Here is an 8784-nt window from a genome sequence, read left to right as displayed (position 1 = left end):
GGGTGTGCTCGGAGAGGAGCATGTCAGACTGCTGGTGTTTAAGTGAGGTCTTCAGCCCTATCCGGATCTGTATCTCGGGCAATGACAAAGGACAGCATAAAATCAGAGACCAAAATTGGCTTGGGCAGAATGATAGGATGTACAAAGGGTTTGTTTTCCCGTGCATTTTCTGTAAAACTGTACTTGAATTGATGAGGTTGTTTCCACTTTCTCTCTCTCACACACCTACACACACACACATAGCATCAAATTTAAGGGGATGCCCAAACACAGCTATCAAGGTAAATAATATTTTAATGCACTATGTTAAAAATTAAAATCAGTGCAATAAAAAGCCATGATGAACAGAATATAAGATCTTCAAGTAGTGAAAATACCAATTTTATTGATTTTTTTTGCCTCAGGCTCTAGAATAGCCCCGACAGTATGGCACTGTAGCTGACCACCCTGTACTTATTTAAAATTTTGTTATTTTATTTATTATGAGTTCTTATATATCAGTTGTGATTTTAGGAGTATTGCATTAAAATGAGTAAGACAACAATGATCTCTCTTGATTACTGTGGGTTTGGGGCCCTCTCCAGTTTTGTGCCAGTCCTGGCCCTATACACGCAGGTGTCAGACAGACAGATGGACTTCGGCACATGTAGACACACACACACACACACACACACACACACCCTTTCTACAGTTCATGAGGAACAGCGTCTTCTCGGCTTAAACCCTTGTGCTCTGCATTACTTTGTTATCTCTTCCTCACACTCCGATGGCTGGTACGTCCCATAGCACTTCTCTCATGGGAGCCACGTTACCAAGGCTTTCCTTACCTTGATATCATGTTATCAACCTCTATACAAACCGTCCTTGACTCTCAGGTAGGAATCTCTGTGATGCAAACATTTCTCCCACCCTTTTGTCTAAAACTCATCTGTGACATGGGCACAGATGGGGCCTCAAGCCTAACCAGTCCGCACAGACTCATGACCCCACCCCCAGGCTCCAGCATAGTCAAAGCCCCCACCATTCATGCACTTCCCCAAGTTAGAAACCTGGGTCTCACCTTTCCTGCTTCCTTTCCCCATGCAGGCCCTTCCAATCTGTTTCTGCAGGATTCCGGATTTCTACCATCTTTCCTGTTCCCAGTGTCACTGTTCAGGCTCCAGGCTGCCCTCCCAAGCTGGGCCTCTGCACCCTGCCTCCAGGCCACCTTCTCATTTCAGCCAGAGGTGCTTCTTCAAACAGCAGCTTGGAAGAGCCCCCTGTTCTGGTTGCCTCTCCCATTGCCATGGTTGTTGGATGGACTGAGCTGTTTGGGTTTACAGAGTATCTTTATCTGCCTGGTTCTAATTTAGAGCAATAGACCTGGGAGGCTTATCTGTCTCCATCTCCCACAGCCCAGCCACACCACACCCCTGGTCCTACTCAGAGGGGTGGAGAGCCTGAAATCATGCTGTGCTCTTTGTTCTAATTAGCAGCATTCCCTGTAGTGCTCCGATGACTGGAGGCATATTTAACTTCACTGATTCCTGACACTGGTCCACTTCTACCTGAACCTGTTTGGCCTGGTGCTATTACAGGTTAGCTTAGGTTTGGGGGAGAGGAGGCACACTTAGTAGGAAGAGAGCAGTAAAGAAGGATATTAAGGAATTTGTCAGGGCAAGGACAAGAGCTGAGTTTTGTTTTGTTTTTCAGATCACTATAAAGGATGCCTCATCCAATAATTAGATGGAACCGAGAACAGGTTTGGGGAGAAGTGGAAGTTGTTGTCTAAATCTTCAGAGCAGAAAGTCGGAGAGTTGTTGACCAAAAGGGGGCATACATAGGTGTTAGAGTCAGAGTGTGGAGCCAGAAAGTCAGAAAGCAAGGGGATAAGAGCAAATTCAAGGATAGCAGAAGCAGACTGAATGAGGCACTGGGGGACTGTCCAGGTTGGGGAGGCCACAAGATTGTGTCTACTGTCTGGGGCAGATGTAGACTAGCTGTGTTCAATGTCCAAGAAGAGCATGTCTCAGCTATGATCCAAGACCATCAAAGGCCACTAGTTAGGGCCAGAGGAGGGATACACGGTTGGCCCTGGCTGCTAACCTACCACCGATACCTCTGAACCATCAGTTTCCTGAGGCTCACTTCCCTAGACCCATCAGAGACCCACTATGGGCAAAATACGGTTGCCCACTAAAATGGCCCTAGTAGTGTCTCTTGGCAAGAAAGAATTTGAACAACTTGACGTACTGCGGTTAGGTCTTCATGTAAATCCACAGAGTTGGCTGAAAGGTCAAGTCGAAGTTATAATAATACTGTTAACACATTTTGTTATTCTCTACATTCGGAGAGACCAGGAACCAAATGTCATCTCCTAAAACACGACCATACATCACACACATTTCTATATTTGGGATTAGTCTTCAAAGATGGGAAAAGAGGCACTGTTGGTTCTAATTACTACATTTAAGCATAAGAGTTGTTTTTCTTCCTTCCTCCATTTTCACAACTCTGTTAATTAATGATAAATGAGACACTGGCACCAGAAAGAACAAGGGTTTCCTAGTTGGACAAAGTGGACTGTGCAGTGTGGCTGGTGATCTGAACTCCATCCTTCCTTAAAGCTGGGGGTAAGGCACCTGGAGCCTTGGTCCGTGCATTGGTTTGGACCGTTTATAAGGACACGTCCACCCATCTTCCCCTAGAAGAAATCCATGGGCCTGGTCTTTCTTGTGCAGTTGGGAAGCCTCTTCAGGGGCTTGGCGGGGAGCTATTTGGCAGTAGGGCGGGGATCCTGCAAGGGATAAGGGAAATGGCAGAGCACAAAGCCAGATGCTCATGTTGTGGGAGAGGAGAGGCCATTCCTCTGGCTCATAATTACATCCCAGGATCCAGCACAGCACTTGGCACACAGTAGGTGTTTAGCAAATATCTGTTGACTGAATGGGTGGGAATGCCTTACCAGTCTGTGAACCTGGGCATATTTAATCATGTAAGACACAGTTCAATCACAGATAACATAGGGTCATTATCGCTTGCCCTGCCTTCCTTATGGATTGTTGTCAGAAAACGCTTTTTAACCACACACAAATGTAAGTTATTATAATTTAGCCTTCCTCCATAAAAGCAGTACACCAGCTTTATGAAGATCATAAAAATGCAGCAGATGTCAGAGGGGAAAAATTGTCCAAGAACAGAACAATAAAACCTTGATTGACCAGAATGCTCAGAGAATGAGGTGTTTTAGTTAACCGAATCACTGTTTAAGGGAGAGATAAATAGAAAAACCTTTTCAACCCACAATGAATCTACAATTCTTTTGCCCTAGGAAGAACAGAGTGTTCCATTAATGATTAAGGATCCTGCTGCATCTTTTGGTTGTTGTTGTTCTGAACACCATTTCTTCTGCAGCCATAAAAGCCACAGACCACAGGACTCAGCTGAGATGTGGTTCTGCCATCCCATGGGAAGGCTTGGGCATGATGCGGTAAAGTCATTAAAAACACCAAGTGTTGAGGAAGGTGGGACTGGGCAGGGCAGCATATTTTCATTATAAGGTACCTGTTATACACTAGTAGGATACCCCACACTCAGAGTCCAAAGAGCGCCATTGCTGTTTTATATTTTGGTTGGAAAACATTTATTGGGCTCCTACCACATGCAAGGCATTGTTCCTGACCTTGTAGGGACAACAGCTCAACGCAGTGCCTTGTGTTTAGTGGTATGACAGAACTGACCACAGATTGCCAGGTGACCTCAGGGGTAAGACGTTCCCAGTTGGGTTTCTGGCAGGAAAGAAGACACACACCTGTCAGGCAGGACCCATCTTTCAAGAGCTGAATGACACTCAGATGGCTCATGACAGTATGGCTCTGGGTGGTTGGCTGGATTCCTGGGTAAAGACCTACCAAGTTTAGAGCCAGTTGATCCGGGTTTGGAGAAAGGATCCAAGCCCCAAGAGGTAGCAGAGTTGTAGGCAGGGAAGACAAGGCACACACTACATTCTCTCAATTTGGCTGGGGGATGGTGACCACACTTGGCTGGGTGTGTGGGCCCTGGGCACCCCAGATACCATGACCCCTCAGATCTGCTCAGCATCCTGTTCCTTCATGCAATCATTCATTTGGTAATTCCAACCTTTGGACTTGTGTTGTCTCCTTCGTGATTTGGAGATAATAGCATAATAAATACATACTGTGTCTAGCACATACAGACACCCAGTGCTAGCTGGATAGCCAACCATTTTCCATTTTTATTTTCAACTATTTTCCTTCTTATAACTCCCCTTCCTTCCATACTTTAAGCAAGATTTTTTTGTTAATCCATGGCCAGTATCTTTCCTTCTGAAGCATCACTATGGCACATTTTTTTCTTTCTCATGCGTTAGAAACCAGAGGGGAACAAGAAGGAAGTGAGAGAGCAAGTTTTTCAGTGTGTGGCTGGATACTTTCCGGACAGACCATACATATGTATATATATTCCAAATACACATATGGAATAGAGTCCACACTGCCAACTTGAGAGTGCAGAGGGCTACTTCTTGTTCAACAGGCAATTCTAGTGGGTGTTTCTTGTTATCTGGCTTCTAATATCCCACCATTCCTGATCTTCCTACTGGCATTCCAATGTTCTGATTTTTAGGGGAATGCCCTCTTGTGTGCAGGTTGCCACGAGAGAAATTCCAAGACTATGCTCACATTATGAAATCTAAGAGTCTAGATTCTTCCTCTTTACTATTCATTGCCATGTTCAAGGGCCAAGCATTGAGAGCTATAGACCAAACGTGTGATCTTAGGGCCAGGCACATGACCTAAGCTCAACAACCAGAAATTATTTCTGGAACTTTGAATATTCAATAAATAATGCAATAGGGAAGAAAATATTTCAAAGTCAGTTTCATTGTGGGGCCTGCAGAGGCGCCAGCCATTTGGTGATGCCAAACATAGGACTCGCACCACCTGGTCCTCAGTGCTACCCTGGTTCCTGCCATTGCCCTAACATAGTCCTTCAGCATCCCTTTGGTCTAAAGAGTTCTCCTGATCTCCTTTCAAAAAAGTCTCATTTCTGCTTGAGTTAGCCGGACTGACATGACATCACTGTGTAGAAGTTACGCTGGTGACAGGAAAAAAGCAGGTGAAGAGGTTCATCTTTTACTCTTTCAGATCTCTCTTAAAACAAGCATTCTTATGCCCTCCCCAACTGTATCGACTCAGTGATTTGGGTGAAGAAGGTGAAGAGGTTGATCCCATTTCAGGATGTGAGTCAGTGGGAATGTTGGTTAGAGAGGCCACTGGAATCCACAGCCTCCTTCAGGCAATTAATGTGAATCTTTGCATTTGGCTTTATTGACCTTTTAATTGTCTCATTTTCCTTTTGATGAATAAATGCTACATAGAGGTTACTTAAGAAAATACTTTAAATAAGTGAGGAGTACAAGATACTGAAGTTTACAAAATGACCACTGCTTGTGTGATACAAGCCAGTCCACAGATGGAGGTTATTATGAGCATGCATTTATGTCGTATGAATCAGTCAATTGCAGAAGAGAGAGTAGGAGGAAGAAGTCTCAGCAAAGAGGAAAACACCAGTCAGCATTTGCTCTTTTAATGGTACTTGGCTGCCTCCAATTCCAAGCTCTGTCACCCTTGGATTATGTCGTTTCTGAGAATAAAATACAGCAATGTGTAACTGAGATGGTCATGGGATGGGTCCCCATCACAATGTTTTTGAAGTATCTGTGGCTGAACAAGGTCGACCAGAAGGAAAAAAAAATAATGGTAATCAAGGCGAATGAATGAATAATCATTCAACATACACGAATTCCACAGGAAATTAGTGAGGCTGTACTCTCCGCCAGACCCTGGGCCAAACCCAGTGGATATGGAGATGAATGATGACCAGCTCATGTCCTCAAAAAGCTTAGAATCTCCTGCAGCTAGCAAGTGTGTGTGACGTAAATTTATTCTACAATACACAAATCACCACATCCCGGAGGCTTGCAGGACTCGGGTTTGTGTAGAAGCAAGACTAGCTGTCCCTCTCCAGGCCTGGCTTGCCCTTCAACTCTAACCACAAGTGTTTGTCCACCACCCACTGATCCCATGGGTTAGCCAATGATTGTGAATTAAAGAGACAAGAACACAGGAGGAAGACAAACACTTCCTCACAAAGTGAGGGGATAATTAACAGCAGAGCAGAACAGAGCCAGCTCTGTAGCAGGGAGGAGGAAGAACAAAACAAAAGGCTGAAGATTCCAGAAGTCTAACCTGCAGGCTGGTGCCATCTTCATGATATTCTATAATCTGTGGCAAAATGAGAAGATTAAGCACAATGGGGTATTTTACTACATGTCAGTCTAACGTTCCCAAAGGTTCTTTGTTAGAGAGGCTGATTTATTTTATGATTATCTTCTTCCTAATTTAAAATGCCCCCTCCTGTATGACAGTATGCGTACTCAACTGAGGACTTGTGAGAATCCCCTAGAATTTTATCTTGGTCTACACAGTTGGGAAGCTGGAAACCACCAATGGGGTGAGAAATTCGAGCCCATTTGACACTACGGGAGGTACTTCTCTCCAAAAACATCCAGGCACTTTTAAGGGTGGAATTAAACCACCTGGGTTCTTTGAGCAGGAAATGAAGAGGAAATGGGAGATGGGGTGGAACCAAATCTTCCTGCATCGTCTACAGGTGTCATATGGGGATATATCTGATTCATCAAAGGTTGGAATTTGAGGAGAAGTGGGTGTGAGGGCCAGGGTCAGAGCGGTGTTTCCCGGGGAATGGAGAAGTGGGAGGAGGGGACGATGAATGAAGGGGCGCTACTGGGAGTTAGGAGGGATTCCTATCTTCCTCAGCCACAGTGTTCTCCAAGCAGCTAACGAAAAGACTAGAAAATCCCTCCAACCCCTGGGATGAAGGGGAGAAAAGCTGCTTCAACTTTTTAAAAAGAAGGTAATATCAATTCTTAATCTAAAGTAACAAAGACTGCTGAACCTAGGAGCCTCTCTGAGGCTCCCAGATGCTGACCTTTCCTCTTAAGACTCCCTGTTGGAGCCTGCAGCCGTGAGCTTCGTTCTCCTCTGGGCGTTGACCATGACCTGGAGGGAGACTCTGGTCCACCTGAGGGAGTAGATCACTGTGCTTCCCTCACTGCGGTGGAGAGGGCTCCTTTTGCCCCCTTCTTTCTTTCTATGTCCAGCTCAACTGTAGGCAAAAAGTATTCTGTTGTTTTTCTCAACAAAACTACTGTTTTGTTGATATTATAATCAGTGTTATGGGAAATGCAGACAAATTCACGTAGAATTAAGGCCTCACAAAATACTTCATTCCTTCACGAAACCCCTCCAACACTAGCAAATACTGGGTTGGCCAAAAAGTTTGTTGGTTTTTTTCCATAAGATGGCTCTAGTAGCACATAGCTGTCTTTTCCTTCATTGGGAACAATTTTGTTAGAGTCTGTTGTGACAGCTGTCATCTCAGCATGCATTTAAAAAATATTTATTAAAACTGGTGAATTTCACCCTGACTGGTGTGGCTCAGTGGATTGAGCACAGGTCTGTGAACCTTAGGCCCCTGGTTCAATTCCTGGTTAGGGCACATGCCAGGTCCCAGGGTGGGGGGCGGGGTGTGTGAAAGGCAACTGAATGATGTTTCTGTCTCTTTCTCCCTTGCTTCCACTCTCTAAAAATAAATAAAACTGGTGAATTTAATACTGAAGATGGAAGAAAATAAGCAACATTTTTGGCATTTTATGCTTTATAATTTTTAAGCAAGGTAAAAATGCAACTGAGATGCACAAAAAGATTTGTGCAGCTCATGGAGAAGGTGCTGTGACTGATGAAATCTGTCAAATGTGATGTTTCATGCTGGAGATTTCTCAATGGACAAGGTTCCATAGGCAGATAGACCAGTGCAAGTTGATAGCAATCAAATCAAGACATTGACTGACAACAATCAACATTATACCACGTGGGAGATAGCCAACATCCTCAAAATACCCAAATCAATAAAGTTATTGGTGAAGATGAAAAATGTGACTTTTATTTGGTAGAAAAAACTGTGTGCACCTTTTGGCCACCCCAAGGAAATGGCCCAAGAAAGAGAGCCTTGCTTGGGCAACCCTGAAGATGCTCCTGGAAGGAAGTACTGCTGTGGTCAGATTTGAAATTGGCGTAGTGACCAGTTTCAAATATCGGAGCCCTAATCCCCCAGGCGACTGTTTGGAAATAGGACCTATAGAAAAGCACTTGCTATTACGTGGAGTCATAAGGGTGGATCCTGGTCTGACAGGATTAGTGTCCTTAAAAGAAGAGACATCAGACTTCACCCTCTGTCCCTGCCACACAAGGAGAGAGTGAGAGGTGGCCACCCACAAGCTAAAAGTCGGGAAGAAGGCTCTCCCCAGGAACCACATCAGCTGGCACCTTGCTCTTGGACTTCCAGACTCTAGAACTGTGAGAAATAAACTTCTGTTGTTTAAGCCACCCAGTTTGCGGTGTTTTGTGATGGAAGCCCGAATTGACTAATGTAAACAGTGGTGATCATTTGAACTGAGCTTTATTTCTTAAGAACAAAATGCTTACCTAGAGGAGATGATTGAAGTCTCCTTGGGCATCGCATTGTCATCGAGAAGGAGAAGGCTACTCACATTATTTGTATTTTTACCTGTTTGCCAGGTACCGTGCTAATCATTTCACATGCAGTAGGTAGGAGGCTGTGAGTTAGGGGAGTTATGTGACTTACCCAAGGCCATGGTGCCGGTATGTTGAGGGCCCCGATGGGAATGTCGGGTTTGCTGGG

The 8784-nt window shown here is 44.6% G+C and overlaps 1 long non-coding RNA gene across 1 annotated transcript; it reads right to left on the bottom strand.

Annotated features, from left to right (window-relative positions):
- Positions 1–809: 809 nt before the first annotated feature.
- LOC118983681 (uncharacterized) lies at positions 810–7471 on the bottom strand. The gene is made up of 3 exons (XR_005065759.1): positions 7400–7471; positions 3684–3690; positions 810–822 (listed from the first exon to the last, which is right to left on the bottom strand). It is a non-coding gene; the product is annotated as an uncharacterized LOC118983681 (long non-coding RNA).
- Between the last annotated feature and the right edge of the window lie 1313 nt (positions 7472–8784).

This window comes from Sturnira hondurensis, unplaced genomic scaffold (genome assembly GCF_014824575.4).
Source record: "Sturnira hondurensis isolate 20B ecotype Veracruz unplaced genomic scaffold, ASM1482457v3 Scaffold0002840, whole genome shotgun sequence".
Classification (NCBI taxonomy): Eukaryota; Metazoa; Chordata; class Mammalia; order Chiroptera; family Phyllostomidae; genus Sturnira; species Sturnira hondurensis.
This window is presented reverse-complemented; position numbering and strand designations above follow the sequence as displayed.